At 34.5% G+C, this 24,341-nt stretch overlaps 1 pseudogene; it reads left to right on the top strand.

The window, feature by feature from the left end:
- The first annotated feature begins 12,361 nt into the window (after positions 1-12,361).
- LOC148939696 (phosphoglycerate mutase 2 pseudogene) lies at positions 12,362-13,189 on the top strand (annotated as a pseudogene).
- The last annotated feature ends 11,152 nt before the right edge of the window (positions 13,190-24,341 follow it).

Consider the following 24,341-nt stretch of genomic DNA (forward strand, 5'->3'; position numbering starts at 1 on the left):
TTAATCTAACCTATCCTAACCTAACTTAACCTAACCTAACTTAATCTAACCTAACCTAACTTAACCTAGAAGAATCCAGAAGAATCCAGGTTTTCTGGGTAGTGAAGTCGGGCCTTGAGATTTCAAAAGGATGCTTTTGTAAGACGAATGATAGTTCCGCTGTTCACTTCTTGATTGACGAGACTTTCGACGAGATCCAAGGGTGCCTCTTGACACAGCCACTAAACAGAAAAGCAGGTCTGATAAAAGGGAAAGGGACGTGTGAAGACGTGATAAAAGGCAACTTTTACCGCTGGCCAAGCCATATTGAATAGTACTGCGAAGCGTGACGTCAATTCTTGGGCGGGAAATTCAAATAACGATGAAACGTGGATGCGTAGACACGTTTTCTCGGAACTTTGGCGAATTGTTTTGGCCTAAAAAAATTGTCGTAGATCCTACTAATCCACCAGAACTTTTTCACGTCGAAATAATACTAGGAATATTGACAATCAATTGTTAGTTACAACTAGAAACCACGTTTCACGGTACTTCGAATTTCGCGCCTTGCTTTTTACGTCATCACCTTGCAGCCCTATGTTGTATAACCTAAAAACCGTGTTCCTGGATTTTTTTTGAAATTTCGGGATTTTTTTTGAAGAAAAATCGGGATTTTATTTTTGAGCTGGTGGCAACACTGACCGTAACTAGTCTGACAAGCTCAAAAGCTCCCTTCCTATTATATTTTCTAAACCAAGGTTTGACAATGTTTAAAAACCTTGCCGATCTCTCGGTATTTCGATATTCTGTATATAAATATATCTATAAAAAGAAGCAAATTAAAAAGCCATATCATAAGATTTCCTAAGGCCAGATTTCTAAAGGAAATTTCTAAGAAATGGCTGTGTCGCTTACACAAATTTATGTCAAACATTTATCAGTACGTGTCAGAGATTCATTTTTTGAACAGACCAAAATTGCTTTCACAGAGCCTTTTAGCACTTCTTTCGAATTCTAAAATTTTTCTTGAAGTTCGTTTGAAGTTTTTTCAATTTATTTTACATTTTCTAGCTAATTTATAATGAAATTTCAGCCAGTTTGTGCACATATTAAGAGCAATGTAAACCCTCACCGAATTTTCCATTAATATTAATTTTTGATTCAGTTCCAATTTTGTTTTCTCTTGCTTATTTTCCTTCTAATGCTGATTCCAAGGATTTAAAATTTATTCTATTTAGTTTCCTGAATTGAAACTGTAACGTCACTTATTAATGGAAAATTAAACCGAAAACTGAATATTTTCGATTTTTTTCTTTTTTGGTTATTTTAATTTATTCAATTATTAAACGGCTTTGAGCATTGCTTGCTTTCTCTATATCAGTCCGATGTGATTCTTCAGGGTTGGAAATTCCCATTATTTTTGTTTCAACCCAGTAGTTTTGGCAATTCTTCCTGTGGATCGGTTCTTACTACAACCACGGTTTGGTAGCTTCATCAAATCTTTGCAATCTTTTTGCTTCTTGACGTTTTGGTTTCTGCATAAGCGACTTGAGCAGCCGAACTTGGCACTGCAGTTTGAGTTTTCAGATTTTAATTTTTCTCCTCAGCTTGCCTCTTAAACTCATTTTTCTCGAGTTATGAGACACGTCTGTTTCTGTAGAATAGCTCTCTGTTTCACTTGTTGCTTGCTGTTTCGTTGTTTTCTAGTGTTTGTTCAGCTAACCATTTACTTGCTAAGGCTGCTGGTGACTAACGTACGAAATTTGGAGATATCTTCCACGTCTTTTAATTTTCTTCTTCTGTTGGGTTATTTTCTTGTCTATTATCATATTCGGCACAATTAGTGTCTTCAGCAGTCTGAAGCTTCACAGGCTGAATTAAGAGAGAGGGATGAGGAAATTAGTAGCCTTATTATGAAATATTCCAGTTTGCAATCTGAGTTGAATAATGTTTGTGAAGAAAATGAGCAGTTGAAACAACAGATTTTAGAATTAAATCTGAACTTAGAAGAGAAATATTATGACTTGTATAGAGTACAGGATAGGCTGTCATCATATATCGAGGAAGTAGAAGAAAAGGATAGAGTCATTAATTCGTTGATTGCTGATATTGTTGAAAGGAATAAAAAATTGGAAGTGCAAGAAAATGAGAAAAAGGAGTTGGAAGAAAAGCTTTGGGATCTTGAAAATACCTCTGAAGATGCTAAAGCAGAAAGCCGTAATTTCCAAGGTCAGATTTTGGAGCTGCAAGAAAGAGTAAATCAGTTGACGAACGAGAACTCCAGTCTGATGGATGACATAGAAAATCAAGCTCGTATAGTGGATCAATTAGAAACAGAGTGCAGGCAATTAAGAAATACTGCCAATTTCGAAAACAAAGAAGCAGAATATCTTAGTCAGAAAATCCAGAAGATTGACGAAGAAATGCAGCAACTTAAAGAAGAGAAAACTAAAATTGGAAAAGAGTCTTTAGAAAAACAGAGTAAATTAATGAAAGCATTAGCTAAAATAAAACAGCAAATGAATGACATTAGCAAAAAAGATGAAAAGATGAAAGAGCTTGAAGTAAAAGTTCCTGAACTAGAAGATATTACGGACGATAGAAATTCATATATTGAAGAGTTAAACCATAAAATTGAGAAAGCTCAAGAAAGTGTTAACATTTTATCAATGCAGAATGAGATGTTACAAAGAGACCAGAACGACCTGCGGGGAGATATAACTGCCTTAGAAGACTTATTAAGAGAAAAAGAAGAAAAAATACTAAAGTTAAGTGAAGAATTGCGATCTATTTCTGTATCACTAGAGTCGTCAGATATAGCTGAGATATTGCGCAGTGAAATACAGATAAAGGACGACCTACTGCAACAGAATAAAGAGAAGCTGGTTGCAGCTTATGATGAGATAGAGGTATTGAAAAATAGTGTCTTAAGAGTTGAAGGAACTTTAGAAGAGATCAAAGCTAAAAATATTCTGTTGAATTCTGCAAAAGAAGATTTATTAGTTGAAAAAAGACAGTTGAAAATGAAGTTTTGGTTCTAAATAAAAAATTAGAAGTGATTCTTAAGGATTTTGAAGATAAGATTAGTGAACGAGATCGTCTTATAGCGGAATTTCGCTACGGTATTGATGAGATGAAAAAACAACGGGACTCCGGTATTGAAGAAGAAAATGAATATCTGCACAAACTTTCTGCTAAGCTTGAAGAGAAAGATGCTGAAATTGCTTACATAAGTTCTCGTCTTCAAGATTCAGATGAAACAACAACGAAAATGAGGGGCTCTCTAGTGGAGGATTGTGACGAAACTAATGGCTGGGATGACGGTTTGATCATAGATGAACACATCCAGAAACAGGAATCTATGGCTTATTCTGCTGCAATTCCTCCCAATGATGACGGTTGGGAAGATGGATGGCAAACAGAAGATCTTGATGTGATTCCAGAACAGTCAATATTAACTACTTTTGCAGAAAATGCTCACTCTCCTTCTTCAGATATTCTCAGTTCTGCTGAGCCAATTGGTTCGGTTGATAAGGAAGAAAGACTACTAAGCGAAGTTGCTTTGTTAAAAACTGAGCTGAAGACGGCATCTAGTTTAGCCGATAATATGAAAAAAGAAAAGGAGGTATTGCGTATGAAATTAGAAGAGCAATCAGAATTGTTGAAAGACAGTAGCCATGAGATCGAGCCTTTGAAGAACGAACTCATGAAAGCCTCCATTGTAAGCCAAGAATATAAAGAACGTGTAGATGATCTACAAAATAGGGCTGATGAAATTACTGAGAAACTAGAACACTCCTTTGCAGAAATTGGCTCTTTACGAGAAGAAGCACATAATTTGACTAGGGCGAATCAAAATTTACTTGCTGAAAAAGACTTGCTACAAAAGGAATTAGACAAAACTTTCATGAAGCTTGAAGAAGCCATTTCCTTTTATGAAAATAAGCTCAAAGACTTAACAACTGAAAATGAAAGGAATGCACAGCATATTAGTAATTTAACAAGTGAAATTAATAACCTTAGAGAAAAGAGTTGCTTACAGGAGGAAAGTGCAAGTTTGGGGGTGAAACAAAAAGCCGGGGACCTGGAAAAGAAGTTTAAAAATGTCAATGCAAAGCTTGGCAAAGCATTATCTCTTTTAAAAGAAAGAAATAAAACAATTCAAGACCTTGAGGAAAGGCTTAAAACTGTTCAGAACTTTGAGAATATTATCGTCAATCTCCAAAATCAACTTGATCAAAAAGATCAGGAAATTCGAGAATTGGTGGCTGGAGAAATTAAAAGTACTAATGATTTGGAAACTAATTATGTCTTGGAAGAAAGAAATAAAATACTTCAAGACCTTGAGAATACTGTTGCCACTCTTCGAATTCAACTTGAAGAGAAAGATAAGCAAATCGAAAAATTGAGAGCCGAAACTGTTATAGATCATGCTATGATATCAGAAAGAAATAAAAAAATTCAAGACCTTGAAGATCTGCTTACTACCATGGAGAATTTTGAAGCCACTGTTAATACTCTTCAAATTCAGCTTGGTCAGAAAAATAAGAAAATTGAAGAACTAATGGCAGAAACTGTGATTTGTCAGGGAATTATTTCAGAAAAATGTCAAATAATTCTAAATCTAGAAGATGGGCTTAAAACTATGGAATGTTTTCAAGACAGGGTAGCCCATCCTCAAATTCAACCTGATAAGAAAGGCAAAGTAATTCAAGAAATGATTGCTGAAAGCCAAGAACCAGCGGCTGCAACTGTGAATGACCAGGTTTCGGGAAATCAATCTAACGTTTTGACAAATCCTGATGTTGTTCTGTCCGAATTTGACAATAGTCAGTCCGCTTTTAATGAGACCTCATTAATACTTGCCGAAGGAATAAGTAATTGTACTGAAGATGAGCTTGAAACTCTACGAAGTAATGTTAAACAGTGGGAAGCTTGGCATAATGAATATTGTCAATTGCTTATGCAAAAAGATGAACAGATTGTGCAATTAAGTAGTGACGTTCAGTGGTATAGTAATGAATTAAATAAATATCAAAGCGGTGAAAATGAGTCTCAGGCAGTATATGGTGAATCGGATTTGGAAGTTGCAGACACACTCACTGAGACGGCGAAGAACGTTGATACTTTAAAATCAAACGGTGAAGTAAATCAATTATCAGAACAGCGTGAGTGTCCTAAAAGTGAATTGGCACTCTGGCAAGCTACTAACTTTTCTCTTCAGCAAAGATTGGAGGATGCCAATGACTCAGTTAGCCATATGAAAACACAGCTGCAACAAGCCAATTTGCGGGGTGACCAAATCTCTCTTGAAAGGGAGAATATTATTGGCATGAGAACGCGTATATCTGATTTAGATCGAGCGTCAGAAGTACTTGGATCACAGCTGAGGCGTGCAGCACACGAAAAGGCAAAATTGGAAGAAGAACTGGCGGTTAAAGATGACCAAATTCCACAACTTCAGCAGTCACTTGGTGTGAATAAGGCCAAATTTGAATTGTGTGAAGAGCAAAGAGAAGAGTATAAAAGGAAAGTGGAAGAAAGTAAACAACATCGCATTCAACTGGAATTTCAGTTGAAGCAATTAACTGAGCTACTTAGTGAACGTGAGCACGAGGCAGAAGAATTGTGGCTCAAGTTGAACCAAAGTGATGCCCATTTCTTTGCTAGTAATGATGTCTTGAATCAACTTCAAGAAGAGAACAGTGATCTTGCAATAGAATGCTCACAGCTGAAAGAAAAACTAAGGCATTTGAATAGAAAGTTGGAAGGATTGCAAGAGAAGAGCAAGGAAGTAAATACTGGTGATTGGAAGAAGCTTCAAAATGATTACCAAGCACTGCAGCAACTTTATAAAGATCTCGAAGGTGAAAAACAATTATTCAAAACCGAATATGAAAGCACATTACAAGCTTACAATACGTTGGAATATCAGAACCTTGATCTTGAAAAGATGTTTGAAGCTGGAGAGTCAAAAATTGTTTTTTTCAAAGAAGAAAATGAGCGAGTGACTAAGGAGCTCCTGGCCTTGAATTGTGAAAAAGATTATACATAGGAAGAATCCCAGAAAGTAAAAAAAGAGAATGCCGTCTTAGAGCAGCAGATTAATAATCTCAAATCAGTTCAGCAGGAAATCTTCGCCTCTAAAGAAATTGAAGAAGAAATGAAAAGTGAAATAGAAAGGCTAAAATCAGAATTAGAAAGTAAAAAAGCTTCTTTCGAAGCTAATGAAAAAAAGATTAAAGAGCTAGAGGAAATAGTCGTGGCTTTAAATGAAAATGTCGAGAAGCTGAAAACCAAAGTAGAAGACAAGGAAGAAGGAATCTGTGAATTGGAAGAAAGGTGTAGAGCCTCTGCAGAATCGAACATAGAAACTGTAAATCAATTGCAAATTGAAATTAATGACTTCAAAGAAAAAATGCAGGATATTGAAAATGTATCCGAAGAACGAATAAATAAGATTATTTTATTGCAAGCAGAACTAGCTATTTGTTCTGTGACCGAGGCAGATAGAGATAAAATAAGTGACCTTGAAGCTAAAATTGAAATAAATGAAAAAGAAAAAAAAGATGCTGAAAATGAAGTGCTTAAATTGAAAGAAAAGTTTAGCAAAGTTGAACAAGAGAAAGTAAACCTTCAAGCTCTGTGCAAATCTTTAAGTGATGATATGATGCTGATAGAGGAGGAAAAGTATAATTCATTGCAAGCAGAACTAGCTATTTGTTCTCTGACCGAGGCAGATAGAGATAAAATAATTGATCTTGAAGCTAAAATTGAAATAAATGAAAAAGAAAAAAAGATGCTGAAAATGAAGTGCTTAAATTGAAAGAAAAGTTTAGCAAAGTTGAACAAGAGAAAGTAAACCTTCAAGCTCTGTGCAAATCTTTAAGTGATGATATGATGCTGATAGAGGAGGAAAAGTATAATTTGGAGATAAAGCTAGAAGACATTGAAAAGAATTTAGCAGAATCGAATAAGTTTGAAGATGTTAAAGCCGAAATCGAAAGTCTTAAAAAACAAATAGATGAAAGAGATCAACTAATGGTTAAAGCAGAAAACATTTCTGAAGAAGTAAAGAAAACCAATGAGGAGCTTCAAGGAAAAGTTTCTGAATTGGAAAGCTTATCCAATCAATATCAAACTAACATCGAGGCTTATGAAAATGAAAGGGTTATACTGTACCAAGAGCTTCAAGAATATCAGGAGCTGTCTAAAGAAATTGAAGAAGAAATGAAAAGTGAAAGAGACAGGCTAAAATCAGAATTAGAAAGTAAAAAAGCTTCTTTCGAAGCTAATGAAAAAAAGATTAAAGAGCTAGAGGAAATAGTCGTGGCTTTAAATGAAATTGTCGAGAAACTGAAAACCAAAGTAGAAGACAAGGAAGAAGGAATCTATGAATTGGAAGAAAGGTTGAGAGCCTCTGCAGAATAGAACCTAGAAACTGTAAATCAATTGCAAATTGAAATTAATGACTTCAAAGAAAAAATTCAGGATATTGAAAATGTATCCGAAGAACGACTAAATAAGATTATTTCATTGCAAGCAGAACTAGCTATTTGTTCTGTGACCGAGGCAGATAGAGATAAAATAAGTGACCTTGAAGCTAAAATTGAAATAAATGAAAAAGAAAAAAAAGATGCTGAAAATGAAGTGCTTAAATTGAAAGAAAAGTTTAGCAAAGTTGAACAAGAGAAAGTAAACCTTCAAGCTCTGTGCAAATCTTTAAGTGATGATGTGATGCTGATAGAGGAGGAAAAGTATAATTTGGAGATAAAGCTAGAAGACATTGAAAAGAATTTAGCAGAATCGAATAAGTTTGAAGATGTTAAAGCCGAAATCGAAAGTCTTAAAAAACAAATAGTTGAAAGAGATCAACTAATGGTGAAAGCAGAAAACATTTCTGAAGAAGTAAAGAAAACCAATGAAGAGCTTCAAGGAAAAGTTTCTGACTTGGAAAGCTTATCCAATCAATATCAAACTAACATCGAGGCTTATGAGAATGAAAGGGTTATGCTGTACCAACAGCTTCAAGAATATCAGACATACTATGCACAGTTAGAACAGCAATTTTATACACTACAAGAAGAATTTAATAAGAAAGTTGTTGAAATTAAAGAATTCAGAAATTCAGTTGACGAGAAGGATAGTCGAATCACTTTACTTGAGGAGAATCACACTGAATTGAAAATAGCCCTTGATAGTAGTCAGAATGAAAAAGCTCAGGGTGAACAACGCTACAACTCTCTTCAGACTGAAGCTGAAAATTTAAAGGGAACAATTCATCAGCTTGAAGATGCTTTGACAAATGATAGACGAATTGCTGACAAGTTAAGATCTGAAGTGGCCGACTTGACAAAGCAATTGAACAATCAAAGTGAACAAGCTAACGACCTACGAGTGTCTAAACAGACCCTAGAATGTGATCTAAGACTGTCGCGAGAATCAGGGGATAAATTGAAATTAAGACTTGACTGTGAGCTAAATATGAATAAAAATCTTCAAGAGCGTATGGATGTAATGTCAAAAGAATTAAGTATATTAAAAGAAGAGGTTGTAGAAGATGTTGTGCAAAAGTCAAATAGTTTGTTGTTGCGTAATGAAACGAGTTTGGAAAAGACGTACGAGGAAAGGATTACGAACCTGACGAATGAACTGAAACAAGTTAAGCTGGAAAAGGCCAAGCTTTTGAAGGACTTGAAAACAAATAAAATGAGAAATTCTGCGGAGGTACCTAATAGTAATGAAGGGAAAATAGCAGAAGCCTTCAAAGTAGAAAGGGAATCATATCTGCAACGTGTTGATACCATTGAAGCTGCTAATGAAAAGCTGATTGAAATGAAAGAAGCGCAAGATAATGAAATTCAAAGACTGCATGCACGAATTGATGAACTGAATAAATTCCAGACAGATATAAGGGTATTAGAGCATAAAGTTGATGATCTTGAAGCTGAAAAATCCGGGTCACAGGCTTTGATTCGTTCGCTGGAAAATGAGCTTGCTGTTGTGAAGTCTCAAGTTGCATCGCTATCAACTGAACTCTCCCAGCTGCACTCTCATCCCACTTTGTTTCTAAATTCCTCTAATGAAGTTAGTCAGATTAGGGCAGAAATGAAGTATTTACAACTTACTATTGATACTCTAACTAGAGAAAGGGATGATTTGAGAAATGCTTTAGGAGAGTATGGACACAAGTCGGCAGAGATGGACTCGGCTCTTAGGGATGATAGCCGTAGCCAATGGGAAACTATTGATTTATCTTGTTCGCCCCCAGAAACAGGTCCTCGTCAGCTTGGTGATAACAGCTTAAGAAGACAAGTGATGTATCTTGAATCACAGATTGCGGCCAAGAATGCTCAAATAGTGGCCTTATCTACAGATTACGACAACTTGAAAAAGTTTTTTGATATTAAACAAGAATCAAGTGACCAAACTAGAGTAGTAGAAGATTTACAGAGGACTGAGACTAGGTTGAAACAAGCATCAGAAGAATTAGCACTAAGTAAATCTCAACTTACTGAGCTACAGGCGGAGTTGGCCATCGAACGATCATTAACCGAACGAATCAGCAGTGACCTAAAATCGACAGAGGAGGTTATATCTAAGCTTTACTCAGATGCAAGCCAATATACAAATTTCTATAACTCAGTTCTAAAATTGTACAATGATTATGCCTCAATAGACCCTGAAGTCGATCACTCAAGTGTTGATCTTGACTTCCTTATTGAGGAGCTCCAAACTGCTTTTGAAGATACTGGCCGTACAAGGAGCTTAGAGAAGGAGAAGAACCGATTTAGGGTGGATGTAGAAAGGCTGAAAGAGAGCCTAAAAACTGCTGAGAATGATCGGGCTCTTTTGGAAGAAGAACTGTCAAAGGTTACGGAGGAATATAAGAACCTAGAACAAATTTCATCTCAGTATTTAGAATTACTGCAGCAAGTCACAGCGACTGGGACCGTCCCGTCTAATTTTATAGAGAGCGTTGGAAATTCTAAGACAATACCTACTTTTAAGAGTATATTACCTACAACTGAAGAAGTCGATTATCTGCGACAAAATAATCAACTTCTATCTGAAAGGGTTCAAGAGCTGACACATCTTCTCGAAAGTTCAGAGCCTCAACTTCAATATGCCGTAGGTTCAGGCGCATCTGAAGACAACATGAGACATGAACTAGATGAATCTATGAGAAGTCTTCATGAAAAAGATGTAAGGCTGGAAGAATTCACTTGGGAGGTAACGAAGCTTTTAGAAGAAAGAGATACTTTACAAATGAAGCTATCTACTGCTTTAAGACATAATATGGACTTGCAAAAAACTGTTTCTAGTCTGGGAGCAAAGTCAGATACTGGAGATGAGATGAAGACTCTTGGAAATAAACTGGAAGAATTACGAAAATTAAATTACAATTTAGACATTCAACTACGCCGAGAAAGGGAAGACAGACGACGAATTGAACAGCAGATGATGGGGACGTCCACTCAAGCAGAATGCACAGTTACCAGCGTTGGTCTTTGCCTCAGCGTCGGCTCGATAGTGTCACTTCTCCGGTATCTACGGATTTAAGTCGGGGTGCAGCTCCAGTCCCAAGTGAAGCTAGTGACTTCAATTTGGAATTGACTTTTGACAAAAGTCAACAATTTGGTGGATTAAATGATTCTTTGAGATCGTCATCAAGAATTCAACACATATAGTCCGCCATATTGTTCGTGTGGTTGTTTTAGGTAGAAACTCGCAGTTGTACCTATCTACAAATTTGTAATCCCTGGTTGGGTTATCCCTGGCTTATTTACACTTTCAATGAATTTTTTTTTTTTTTTAGAACATCGTTTTGCCAAAAAGTAAAAACATATTTCAAGTAACATTTTATGAACCATTTTTGAAGTTAAGTAACGATAAATATGAGCTTAAAGAAATCAGAATAAGGCATTTGAACTTACTTTTTTAGTGAGAGCAATTATGACAATTTACGAAATTATAAGATAATTGATGATAATGAAACTAAAAACAGTGAGAAAAAAAAGTAAGATTAGTAATGTAACGTCATATGCTTATAAAAAAGAAACATAATTAACCATCTAATTATTTTAAGGGAGTTCTGTGGAAGAGTAACTAGCTGCGAGCTATATTACGTCACTGTGTAACATAGTCATTAAAGCCACTGGTTTATGGGACGATTTGAAAGATCGTCCCAGTTTTGAAAGAAACAGAGAGATTGTTTTTAAAGTTCTTCCAAGTTTATCGCTAAGTTTTAGGATGTATGGTAAAGTGATGAAAGTTTTTTTCTTAATTGCAAGAGTAACTTAATCTAGAGGGATGGGCTCCCTATTTTCTTGTTTTATCTTCTTTAGTTGTCTATCTATGATATTTTCAATAAGATTTCTTGGGAACAATTGAATTCTAATAATGAACGAATATAAAGCTATTATAAAAGTCATTTCGATATAGTCAAACAGTTCGTGGTAACGAACTGTAAGTAAGGAGCGACCCGGCTCAATGGTAACCGAAACAAAAAAATGGAATTTCGATACCAATAGATACATAAAAAAAATCAAATTTTAATTCTTATTTCAAATATATAAGTTTCATCAAGTTTAATCATACCCATCAAAATATACGCGCCTGAGAAATTTGGCTGATTTTCGAAAAAAGGGGGAAAGACCCCCTAAAATATATAGAACCTTAATGAAAATCATACCATCATATTGAACGTATCAGAGAACCCTACTGTAGGGGTTTCAAGCTCCTATCTACAAAAATGTGGAATTTTCCATTTTTTATAATAATTAATTTGCGTTTTTTTTCTCCTCAGCCTATTCGGCACTGGAAAACGATAGAGAGCTGTTTAATGGCTCATTTGAAAGGAAAGTCACTTATTTAAATATTTTTCATAATTGAAACAAACGTTTTCTAACAAAAGTCATTATTAAGAAAAAATGCACTATTCTATTGCTTTGTAGTAGAAAAAGTTATTAACATCTGCTTGCCCCTTGGAACCAAACTTTTTCTGGCTCAACTCAAAAAGGTTGTATCTCTATATTTTGTAAAATGGAGCATTTTCTTATCATTTTTAATTTTAGTACTCAGTTCAAGGTCGCTAAAATTATTATGTCAACCGCAAAAATATTTATTGTGTCTGACTAATCATTTCAATTTCTAATTAAAACTAGAAAATACCTGAACATTTTTAAATTAGTTTCACTTATTACCTCATTTATGAAGTAATAAGTGAACGTAATATATAATTCTATCAGTCGATTAGATAATTTTAATTTACTTTAGTTCTCAGTTCAGGATTTCTAAAGTTATTATGCAAACTGAAAAAATATTTATGTGTATAAGCAACAATTTTAATATTTTAATTCGAACTAGAAAAATACTAGTAAATTTCAAAATTAGTTGATTAGGTATGATTAGGCATGGCGAAAGTTCATGGAACAATTAAAACTAATTTTGTGGCTGGTTTGATATTCCTTTAACTGAAAAGTGCATTCAGGAAGCCCATGCTGCTGGCCAGACTTTGAAAGAAAAATGTTACCAATTTGAAGCTGCTCATATATCAGTTTTGACTAGAGCCCAGCGTACCTTGAAAGTCATTCTTTAAGAAATTGAGCAGCCTAGCCTTCCCCTTGAGATGACTTGGCGGTTAAAGTAAAGGTACTATTGGGGCTTGACTGGTCTTAATAAAGTAGAAACGGCTAATATCTATGGGGAGAAGGAGGTCCAAATATGGAGACACAGTTTCGACAACCCTCAGTCACCATTTGAAAATTCAAGTAAATTCTACAAGATTATACATGAGGATCCAAGGTACAAAGATGGACCTAGAAAAGAAGAATTTCCAAAGTTTGAGTCCTTGAAACTAACCATTAAAAGAACGCTACCATATTGGAATAAAGTTATTTTTCTTCAAATGAAGGTAAAAAAAGCAAATCCTTATTACTGCCAACGGAAATTATCAATCACTTGGATCAAATGTCTGATGATGCTATTAAGGGAATAAACTTGCAGACCTTTCGTTTAACAACTTAATGAAAATTTGAAAGCGATTAAATCCATGCAATTTCTTGGTGAGGAGGAAACCGTGAACAAAGCTATGGAAGCTGCTGCTAATCAAGGAAAACACAAAAAGAACAGTTTTTTTTGTCAATTTGCCCTTTTTTTGTCGAGTCTATTTTCGTGTCTGAAAAAGATAAATATGTTTTTAGTGTAAATTTATTTAAATGTTCAGCGATTTTTGTCGTACCTTGCTAGTCCTGTTGCTTTTTGATTCGAGTACAGTTGTCTGTCAAGAAACCATGAACTCCCCCCCCCCCCCGCAAAAAAAAAAATTCGAAAATAAAGCACATTTCAACTAGACTCAAAAATACTACACTTTAATAGCATGAATAATAAGGGTTGTAGCTATAGCTAGCAACGTAGTAAGAGACGATCATGCCCCATAGTAGAAACTAAAATAAACCATAACTCCATAAACCATATAACTAAAAATAAACCATAACTAAAAATAGATGCAGATTAAAACAAAAAGTTTACACTGTTTGAACCGCCTTGTCCTAAAATCCTATATAGAAATTTTACCGTCTCTTGGCTTGAACAAGAAGGAAATTTTATTGGCTTAAAAATCAAGAAAAGTGGCTGTAAACCCTATATTCTGAATATACACTTCCGGGTTGAATATAGTAAAGATCAAACTGAAGCCCAAAGGAACTGAACCCTGTTGTTCATTCATATAAACTTCATTATTTTAGCTAGGAGGTAACTAAAGCGAGGTTCATTCTAAATTTTTAATTTAATCCGGGTTGCAGTGGTAGCTAGTAACCTAGTAAGAGACGATCACGTCCAATGTTAAGAAATATAAAAACCCATAGTTCCTAAAAAAAGGAGTCAGATCAAATTCAAAAGTACACCATTAGAACCGCCTTGTCCGAAACCCTGTATAGGAAACTTTCAGTCTCTTGGCTTGAACAGCAAGGGAAATATATTGGCTTGAAAATCAAGAAAAGTGGCAGCTACTACAACATTCTGCTTAAACGGGATATTTTTTTCTTTTTTTCTTTCTTTTCCACAGATAGCTTGGCACTGGAACATCGTAGAGAGTTGTTCAATGGCTCATTTTAAAGGAAATTAAGTGGTTTAAAAACCTATAGTAACTAAAATAAATTATTTCTAAAAGAGAATAAATTTTTCCACCAAAAACTGCGTTTTTGATGTCTTTTCACACTGCAGTCTTTCAAACATATATACAGTAAAGAACAACAGTATTAACTGACATAATTTATTGACAAGATGACTTGAAGCAAATGCCTTTTGAAAGTAATAATAAAGAACGACCTCTTGCCTATACTAAATTTTATACGCCACTTAATTATAGTATAGGTTAGTAATTTTATTATTTTATAATAAAGAACGACATCTAGCCCATGTTAACTGAAATACAAATAGGAATTATGTAATTTTCATAGGTATCATGGCTGTAGAGATAGCTGAAACCTAATAAAGAACGAACCATATTAGACTAAGTTAGCTGTCTGACCCTCTAGAGTTCGTCTTTTACTATTCCAAATAAGAAAAAGCCATAAGCTTTTTCCTGTTTGTTATCTGGGTTGCGGTGGTAGCTAGAAACTTAGTAAGAGAAGATCATGTTATAATAAAGATCGAACTCTTCCCTATACTAAATTGCATAGGCAACTTCACTATAGTTAAGATTACAGTATTTACATTACACATCATTCTAATTATAAAAGGTTCGAATGTTCGAAGATTATAGAGTTAAAAATTTTCCCACACAGGGAATCGAAAACGGGCCTGTTAAGTGAAAGTTAACTATCCTAGCCACTAGACCATATGGGACCATAAAGAAGTATGATTTAAGAACCATATGCATATTATTATTTCACAATACCAATTATAATAAGGCCAAAAAAAAATCGTCGACTTGCAACCTTTCTTTTGATACATCAGTTAAATCTTCATCAGACTTAAAAACTGTTTTGCTTGTTTTACTGTAAAGAACGAACCTTAGCCCATAGTAGCAGAAATAAGAATATCTAGGTTGCAGCGGTAGCTAGCAACCTATTAATTACATAATCCGGGTTGCAGTGGTAGCTAGCAAACTAGTAAGAAACGCCAAATTAAAAGACGATCATTAGAAGAACAACCCATTGCGTATATTGGACTTAGTTAGCTGCCTGATTCTTTGAGGTTCGTCTCATACTATTCCAAAGAAGAAAAAGCCGTAGGCTTTTTCCTGTTTGTAATAATACATTAAAAGATAACCATATGTGACGTAATAAGTGAATACAATATTTGTACACGTTCTTTTAACAATATTGCATTAAATTTTATGGTAAAGAACAACCTCTAACCCATAGTAATTAATTTAATTTTGAAAAGAAGGAATTACGGCAGGAAGAAACGATCACGTCCAATGTTAAGAAATTGCTGTAAAGAACGATCTCTCGCCAATAGTAACTGATATACGGTGGCGCCAGGGGTAGCTACAAGTACATAAAATGATCGATAGGGTTCATCGTAAATGCAATGCCCCCCCCCCTTAGTCATAGGATCTTAATGAAAATCACACCATCAGATTCTGCGTATCAGAGAACCTTTTGTAGGGGTTTCAAGCTCCTATCTGCAAAAATGTGGAATTTTTTATTTTTTGCCAGAAGAAAGATCACGGATAAGTGTTTATTTGTTGTTTTTTCACCATGGCGATTGTAGCAACCTAGAAGTCCTAGAATGTTGCGTTCAAATGGAAATTGAAAGTTCTAGTGCATTTTTTAATTAAAAACATTAAATTTTAAAAATATATTTTACAAAGAACTGCATTTTTTATGTCTTTTCATACTGCAGTCTTTTCATAGATATTTGATCTCTGAAGCAATTAAAGAGTTCACGACAAACTGTTTAGTAAGAGTCACTCGTCTTAATAGTAACCTAAACTCCAAAAAGTGGGCTTGACATTATTTTTGGACTTATTCCTCATCAATCGGTTCAGCTCGTATTTTTTACGGAAAGCTCGAATTTTTTACGGAAAACTTAATTTTTTATTATAATAAAGAACGAACTCTATTATAATAATCCGGGTTGCAGCGGTAGTTAGCAACCTAGTAAGAGACGATCACGTCCAATGTTAAGAAATATAAAAACCCATAACTCCTAAAAAAGAGTCAGATCAAAACAAAAAGTACACCATTAGAATTGCCTTGTCCGAAATTCCTATAGGGGAAACTTACCGCCCTTTGGCTTGAATAACATTACAGAAAAGAACGATCTCTCGCCCATAGTAACTGATATACGGTGGTTCCAGGGGTATTTTCCAGGTTTTATCCGGGTTGCAGCCTAGTAAGAGACGATCACGTCCAATGTTAAGAAATATAAAAACCCATAGTTTCCTAAAAAAAAAGGAGTCAGATCAAATTCAAAAGTACACCATTAGAACCGCCTTTTCCTAAACACCTGTATAGTAAACTTTCTGTCCCTTGGCTTGAACAGCAAGGGAAATATATTGGCTTGAAAATCAAGAAAAGTGGCAGCTACTACAACATTCTGCCTAAACGGGATATTTTTTTTTCTTTTTTTCTTTTTTTCTTTGTTTACATAATAGATTGATATAGTTCATCGTAAATGGTTTAAGTTGAGGAGTTATTAATAGAAGATTTGTTTATACTTTAGCCCATTAGGCTCAATGTTCCCATTTGGGAACATCTCATTTAGATATTTTAGCTACAAGGTAGAAGCTTGGGCAAGTATTTTATAATCTGGGTTGCAGCGGTAGCTACCAACCTAGTAAGAGACGACCACGTCCAATGTTAAGAAATAAAAAAACCATAACTCCTAAAAAAGTCATATCGAAACAAAAAGTACACCAATAGAACCTGCCATATCTGAAACCCCTGAATAGGAAACTTTCTGTCATTTGACTTTAACAGCAAGGGAAATATATTGGCTTGAAAATTTACATTAAAAGACAATCAATTGAATATATAGTAAAGAACGAACTCGGCCCAAAAACTGAACCCTGTGACTCATTAATATTATCTTCATTATTTTAGCTAGGATGGAAATAAAACGAGTTTTGTTTTAATTAAAAGATATTGCTTATAATTCAATATAATAAGAGTTCTTCCAGACGGGGAATCGAAACCCGTTCTCCCAAGTGACAAGCGTGTCTACTTATCATTAGACTATCGAAGAACTATAAAAAAAGGTTACATATAAGACATGATAATAATTTTGTTAATCCACAAAAATCATAAAAGGACTACACTAAGGAACGAACTGTTTCCCATAGTAATCCGGGTTGCAGTGGTATCTAGCAACCTACAAGTTGCAGTGGTAGCTAGCAACCTAGTAAAAAACGATCACTTTCAATGTTAAGAAATATAAAACCCATAACTCCTAAAAAAAAGGTCAGATCAATACAAAAAGTAAACTATTAGAACTGCCTTGTCTGAAACCCTTATATAGGAAACTTACCGTCCCTTGGCTTGAGCAACAAGGGAAGTATATTGGCTTGAAAATCAAGAAAAGTGGCGGCTACTACAACCTTCTGCCTGAACGGTATATTTTTTTCTTTCTTCTTTCTTTCTTTTCTACAGATACTTTGGCAATGGAACATTGTAGAGAGTTGTTCAAAAGCTCATTTTAAAGAAAATTAATTGGGTTAAAAATATTTTGTAATTAAAATAAATTATTTCTAAAACAGAATAAATTTTTCCACTAAAAACTGCATTTTTGATGTCTTTTCATACTGCAGTCTTTTCAAAGGTATTTGATTTTTGTACATAAATCATAATCGTATACCAGTGGTAAGATTTGACCCCACGCCTCCGAAGAGACTGGTGGCTAACACCAGCACCTTGGACCACTCGGCCACGCTGCCTCTCATTACTATATATGTGAACCCGGGTTGCAGCAGTAGCTAGCGAGATAGTAAGAGACGATCAGTCCAATGCTAAGAAATACTAAAACCTAGAACTCCTAAAAATAGAGTCAGATCAAAACAAAAGTACATCATTAGAACCACCTAGTCTGAAACCCTACTAGATAAATAATGCATGTCGTCCTAGTTTTATTAGAGCTATAGCGTGAATAGAAAAACACGACATTATGTTGTTGTTTCTGAAGACGTCATGAAATAATATCATTACGCCATGACGTCATGAAATAAAATCATTACGCCATGAAGTCATGATTACTATATAAAGGGCCACAAAGAAACAATGGTCTCATTCATGGTTACATAATGGTTTAATCGAAGCAAGCTACACGCAAGTTAGAAAACAGTACTACACAAAATCACAGATAGCATCTTGAAAAGAGAAAAGCTAAGGTATTCAACCGACCAGGCGTATCGAGAAGTAACAACTGAGAGAGCAAAACAAAACAGCAAGGAGTGTTATCACAATGATGAAGTTTATAGACATGCAAAAATTTAGAGAGCAAAACAAAACAGCAAGGAGTGTTATCACAATGATGAAGATTTAAGACATGCAAAAATTGATAGTGACAAACAGCGTTATTATAATGATGACGTTTATAGACATGCAAAAATTGAGATAGCCAAACAAAAGAGCAAGGAACGGTATGATAAGGATAAAAATTACCGAAAAAAACATAAAAAAAATTGCTACCAGAATAATGGGTAGATACTGGGGTGACAAAAGCTATAATGAAAAAATTAAATTCTCTGCGAGGTTGTACCGAAGAACGCATCATTCAGAAATGCAAGAAGATGGCAAACATGCAGGCTGATCTTCGTAAATTGAGAAACATTTTATGTATGTTTAACCAGAATCAAGAAAAGTATTCAAAATTACAGATTAAAATTCTCTTTGAAAGAGCGGATACTGTTAAAAAGTCGGCTAGAAATGCTCTGGCAAAACTTCATAGTAATATCCAAAAAAAATGTTGTCAGTTTAATGAAAAGCTTCCAAGGTAAGGATTAGCAACTGCGGAACAGTTTATAGATGCAATGGAAAATATTCGACAACACAGTATATATCCGGAGGCGTACTTCTTAAAAAATTCGTATATTAATTTTGGAAGGAGCAATTGCAGTTTATGTAGCAGTAATAAAAATATATATACAAGCCTACCTATCAACAGCGAATAAAAAAGCAATGTTGTTCAATTATGGCGAAAACGAACCTGTTAGGGTTATTAGTATATGTCTTTGTAAGACTAATGATTTAGAACAAATTCCTGGATTATCTCCTCAAGAAAAAAAAATTTGTAACTGTGTTTCAAACAGTTCTTTTAGTTCTACTGAATATTTGGCAAAAAATGCTCTGTGTTGTAGAACAAGCTGTCCTGAAAAGTACAAGACAACTATTGAAAAATGCTCTGAAACTAGATCTGACAAGGAAATTATGATGGCTGAAGTCACCTATAACAATCTGAGTAAACATTCTAAAACAAAAATTGGGCAGCAGGTTACATGGCAATGTCATCCTGATATCTGCAAGCTCTATCCGATGGATATTGAATTAGGTCAAATTCTTTTTGAAGTCCTTGAAAATAATATAGTATTAAAATTTTCAACTGACAAATTGGTTAATTTCTACCTTGGCGGCTTGGACTATTGTGAAATCATCAATTACAGGGACACAAGAAAACATGGGCATTTATTGTATCCGGGTTGCAGCGGTAGCTAGCAACCTAGTAAGAGACGATCACCTCCAATGTTAAGAAATATAAACCCCCCCAACTCCTAAAAAAAGAGTCAGATCAAAACAAAAAGTACACCATTAGAACCGCCTTGTCCGAAACCTCTATAAAGGAAACTTACCGCCCTTTGGCTTAAATAACAAAGAAAATATATTGGCTTGAAAATCAAGAAAATTGACTTTTACCACGTTATTCTCCACAAACGGGATATTTTTTTTTTCCGCTTGATTTTCCTCCTCAGCTAGCGGGGCACTGTAAAATCATAGAGAGCTATATAATTGTTTATTTTAAAAGAAGTTGCTACATGTTGTGCCTTTTGCAATTAAGAATAAAATACTTTTTAAGGTAGAATCAATTTTGTAAACAAAAATTGTATTTTCTATGTATTTTCATACTGCAGTCTCTTCAAAGATATTTGAATTTTGAGGCAATCAAATAGTTCATGGTAATGAACTCTATAGTAACAATAGCTACTTGTCTCAATAGTAACTGAAACTCCTGGAACCAAAATTTTCTTTTTTGGCTTAATCTCTAAAATTATTATGTAAACTGCAAAAATATTTATGATGCCTAATCAGTAATAGTAATTTTTTAATTTAAACAACAAAAATATATGAAAATTTTATAATTAGTTTTACTTTTTGTCTACTGGAAGAAAAATTTTTTTCATCTCAGTTCAAAGTTGTTAGTGTATTCTTGAACCAAACTTTTTTTGGTTTGTAACCCGTAAAGTACGTATCTCCATATTATTGTCTTATAATCGCAATTATTTTAGTTTTCAGTCCAGAATCGCTAAACTTATTATGTAAACTGCAAAAATATTTATGGTTTCTAACCAATAATACTAATTTTGTAATTCAAACAAGATAAATACCTGAAAATTTAAAAATTATTTTTTTTTATGCTAGGTTTTAGATACTCGACACGGGGTATTGTGTACTTAATAATTTTAAACCTTGAAAAAATAGGGTCTCGCTTGAAAGGAAAAAAAAGAAAGAATAACCAAAATAAATATCAAAATAGAGCAATCCAAATTTATACTAATAAAAACTTTACTGCAAAAAAAATAAAGCTAAAATCCTGAAATATAAGAAAAGTTTATTTAAAAGAGATAAAAATGCCACCGAACGCAATAAAGCTCGAGAACGCGTAAGGATTGCTACTAAGATGTCTTGTGATCCAGAATTTAAGAAAATGAAATATGACAGAGCAAAACAGAGGTATGTTACGGATCAGGGGTTCGAGAAGGGAAAATTGAGACAGCCAAACAAAAGAGCAAGGAACGGTATGATAACGATATAGATTACCGAAACAAACATAAGAAAAAAGTTGCTACCAGAATAATGGGTAGATACTGGGGTGACAAAAGCTATAATGAAAAAATTAAATTCTCTGCGAGGTTGTACCGAAGAACGCATAAGGACAAAGGGAAAAATTACATTCAGAAATACAAGAAGATGGCAAAAATGCAGGCTGATCTTTGTAAATTGAGAAACATTTTACGCATGTTTTATCGGGATCACGAAAAGTATTCAAAATTACAGATTAAAATTCTCTTTGAAAGAGCGGATGCTGTTGAAAAGTCGGCTAGAAATGCTTTTGCAAAGCATCATAGCAATATCCAAAAGAAATATTGTCAGTTTAATGAAAAGCTTCCAAGGTATGGACTTGAAACTGCGGAACAGTTTATAGATACAATGGAAAATGTTCGACAACACAGTGAATATACAGAGGCGTACTTCTTAGAAAATTCGTATATTAATTTTGGAAGGAGCAATTACAGTTTATGTAGCAGCAATAAAAATATATATACAAGCATACCTATCAACAGCGAAGGAAATTGGGCAGCAGTTTACTTGGCAATGTCACCCTGATATCTGTAAGCTCTATCCGACGGATATTGAATTATGTCAAATTCTTTTTGATATCCTTGAAAATAATATAGCATTAAAACTTTCAACTGACAAAGTGGTTAATTTCTACCTTGGCGGCTTGGATTATTGTGAAATCAATTACAGGGACACAAGAAAGCATGGGCATTTGTTATACTGTAGCCCAAATGAGGGATGTCAGAGCTATTTGCCTTCTCTAAGGGCACTAGCTCCACATTTTCCTGTCTTGACCTGTTTCATTAATAGCGTATATAAGGCAGTATCAAAATCTAAGATTATACAACATATTAATCTACTAAAAGTCAAGGGCTCGTACAAGGAACTAAGTCATTATATAGAAGAAGTGTCAAGTAGACTCTTTCGTAATAGTCAAGACTTCATCTACGGTGATAGCAATTTTAGAGTTTCTGTGGATGAAAATACAATAATAAAATTATTTGGTGAGAGCCTTGATAAGGTAGCTACTATCAGGGATGTATACCCCACAATGCATTGTGACAGTTGCGAGCAGATAAAGACAAAATACCAATTGAAGAGTCTAAGATCCCTTTCAAATAAGAAAGGTTTTGATGTAACGATGGCCACTATTTTAGAACACCTACAACAGAACATACCCAAAGATGACAGAGAACAGCTAATTCATTGTACAGGTTGGAAAGAGGATGTCATAGATTCATTCTCTGTCTGTGATTACTGTGCTGGGAAAATGTTGAAAAGTCAGGAGAATGTCCGATCAGTATTAAATAACCTTCATATAGACCCTCATATAGACCTTCATATAGACCGGAATGTATAAAGTGTTTAAATAATTTTGAAATGACAATGATTCGATTTGTAATGCCTTGTCTTACGATCGTCAGATTAGGGCAAGTAACTGCATTGAAGAGACCTAGAACAGAACTTGTTGACGCTCTTAAGGGGAGAATAGTATATCTACCTGTTGATGTGCAAGCAAATGCAGATATTCAGCCTGAAAAACTTCTTAACATTGATAGTTTTGTAGTTATTGTCAATGGTCAGCCAACTTACAACAAGAATGTTTGGACTGCACAAATAGATCTGAGAAAAGTCCACGAAGCACTGTTGTGGTTAAGAGAGAACAACAATCTCTATAAAACAATACGTGCATACACCCTAGAAGATTTAAATAAAATACTTGAAGCACGTCTTGCTGAAAAAGCGGTTGGTGTTGATAATTTACCTGAAACACCGGAAGCTGCAATCCTTCAGAAACTGACAAAAAGCGCAAAATCTACATTGGTTGAACATTTTTCTAGTAAGAACAACCTAGTAAGAGACGATCACGTCCAATGTTAAGAAATATAAAAACCCATAGTTCCTAAAAAAAGAATCAGATCAAAACAAATATATATTGGCTTGAAAATCAAGAAAAGTGGCAGCTACTACAACATTCTGTCTAAACGGGATATTTTTTTTTTTTTGTATCCAGAGATAGCTTGGCACTGGATCATCGTAGAGGGTTGTTCAATAGCTCATTTTAAAGGAAATTGATTGGGTTAAAATCTATAGTAACTAAAATAAATTATTTCTAAAAGAGAATAAATTTTTCCACAAAAAACTGCATTTTTGATGTCTTTTCACACTGCAGTCTTTCAAACATAACATCTTCGTATACCAGCGGTAAGATTTAAGAAAGAGCGGTAAGAAAGTATTCAAAATTACAGATTAAAATTCTCTTTGAAAGAGCGGATGCTGTTGAAAAGTCGGCTAGAAATGCTTTAGCAAAGCTTCATAGTAATATCCAAAAGAAATGTTGTCAGTTTAATGAAAAGCTTCCAAGGTATGGACTGGCGACTGCGGAACAGTTTATAGATACAATGGAAAATGTTCGACAACACAGTGAATATACAGAGGCATACTTCTTAGAAAACTCGTATATTAATTTTGGAAGGAGCAATTGCAGTTTATGTAGCAGCAATAAAAATATATAAACAAGCATACCTATCAGCAGCGAAGGAAATCCGGGTTGCAGCGGTAGCTAGCAACCTAGTAAGAGACGATCACGTCCAATGCCAAGAAATATAAAAACCCCTAACTCCTAAAAAAAGTCAGATCAAAACAAAAAGTACACCATTAGAACCGCCTTGTCCGAAACCCCTGTATAGTAAAATTTCTGTCCCTTGGCTTGAACAGCAAGGGAAATATATTGGCTTGAAAATCAAGAAAAGTGGCAGCTACTACAACATTCTGCCTAAGCGGGATATTTGTTTTCTTTTTTTCTTTTCCACAGATAGCTTTGCACTGGAACATCGTAGAGAGTTGTTCAATGGCCCATTTTAAAGGAAATTAATTGGGTTAAAAACTTTTTGTAACTAAAATAAATTATTTCTAAAAGAGAATAAATTTTTCCACCAAAAACTGCATTTTTGATGTCTTTTCACACTGCAGTCTTTCAAACATAATCGTATACCAGCGGTAAGATTTGAACCCACGCCTCCGAAGAGACTGGTGGCTAACATACATAAAGGATCGATATCATAATTAGGGGTTATGTAGACGGTGGGTGTTATGCACTAATTATTAATATTAAAATAAACGATACACCAAGAGAAAAATAGGGTTTTGAATTTGACTTTCAGCGATAATCTCTAAGTTTTTTATGCATTTTAAAAGTTTACAGTAAAGAACGATCTCTCTCTCATCCGGGTTTAAGCGGTAAATAGCAACCTAGTAAGAGACTTCCGGGTTGCAGCGGTAGCTAGCAACCTAGTAAGAGATTACATTAAAGAACGATCTTCAGTCCATATAGTACAGTAAAGATCCGGGTTGCAGCGG

Source organism: Artemia sp. Qi Xiang Cuo, chromosome 21 (genome assembly GCF_049724085.1).
Source record: "Artemia sp. Qi Xiang Cuo chromosome 21, ASM4972408v1, whole genome shotgun sequence".
NCBI classification, from domain to species: domain Eukaryota; kingdom Metazoa; phylum Arthropoda; class Branchiopoda; order Anostraca; family Artemiidae; genus Artemia; species Artemia sp. Qi Xiang Cuo.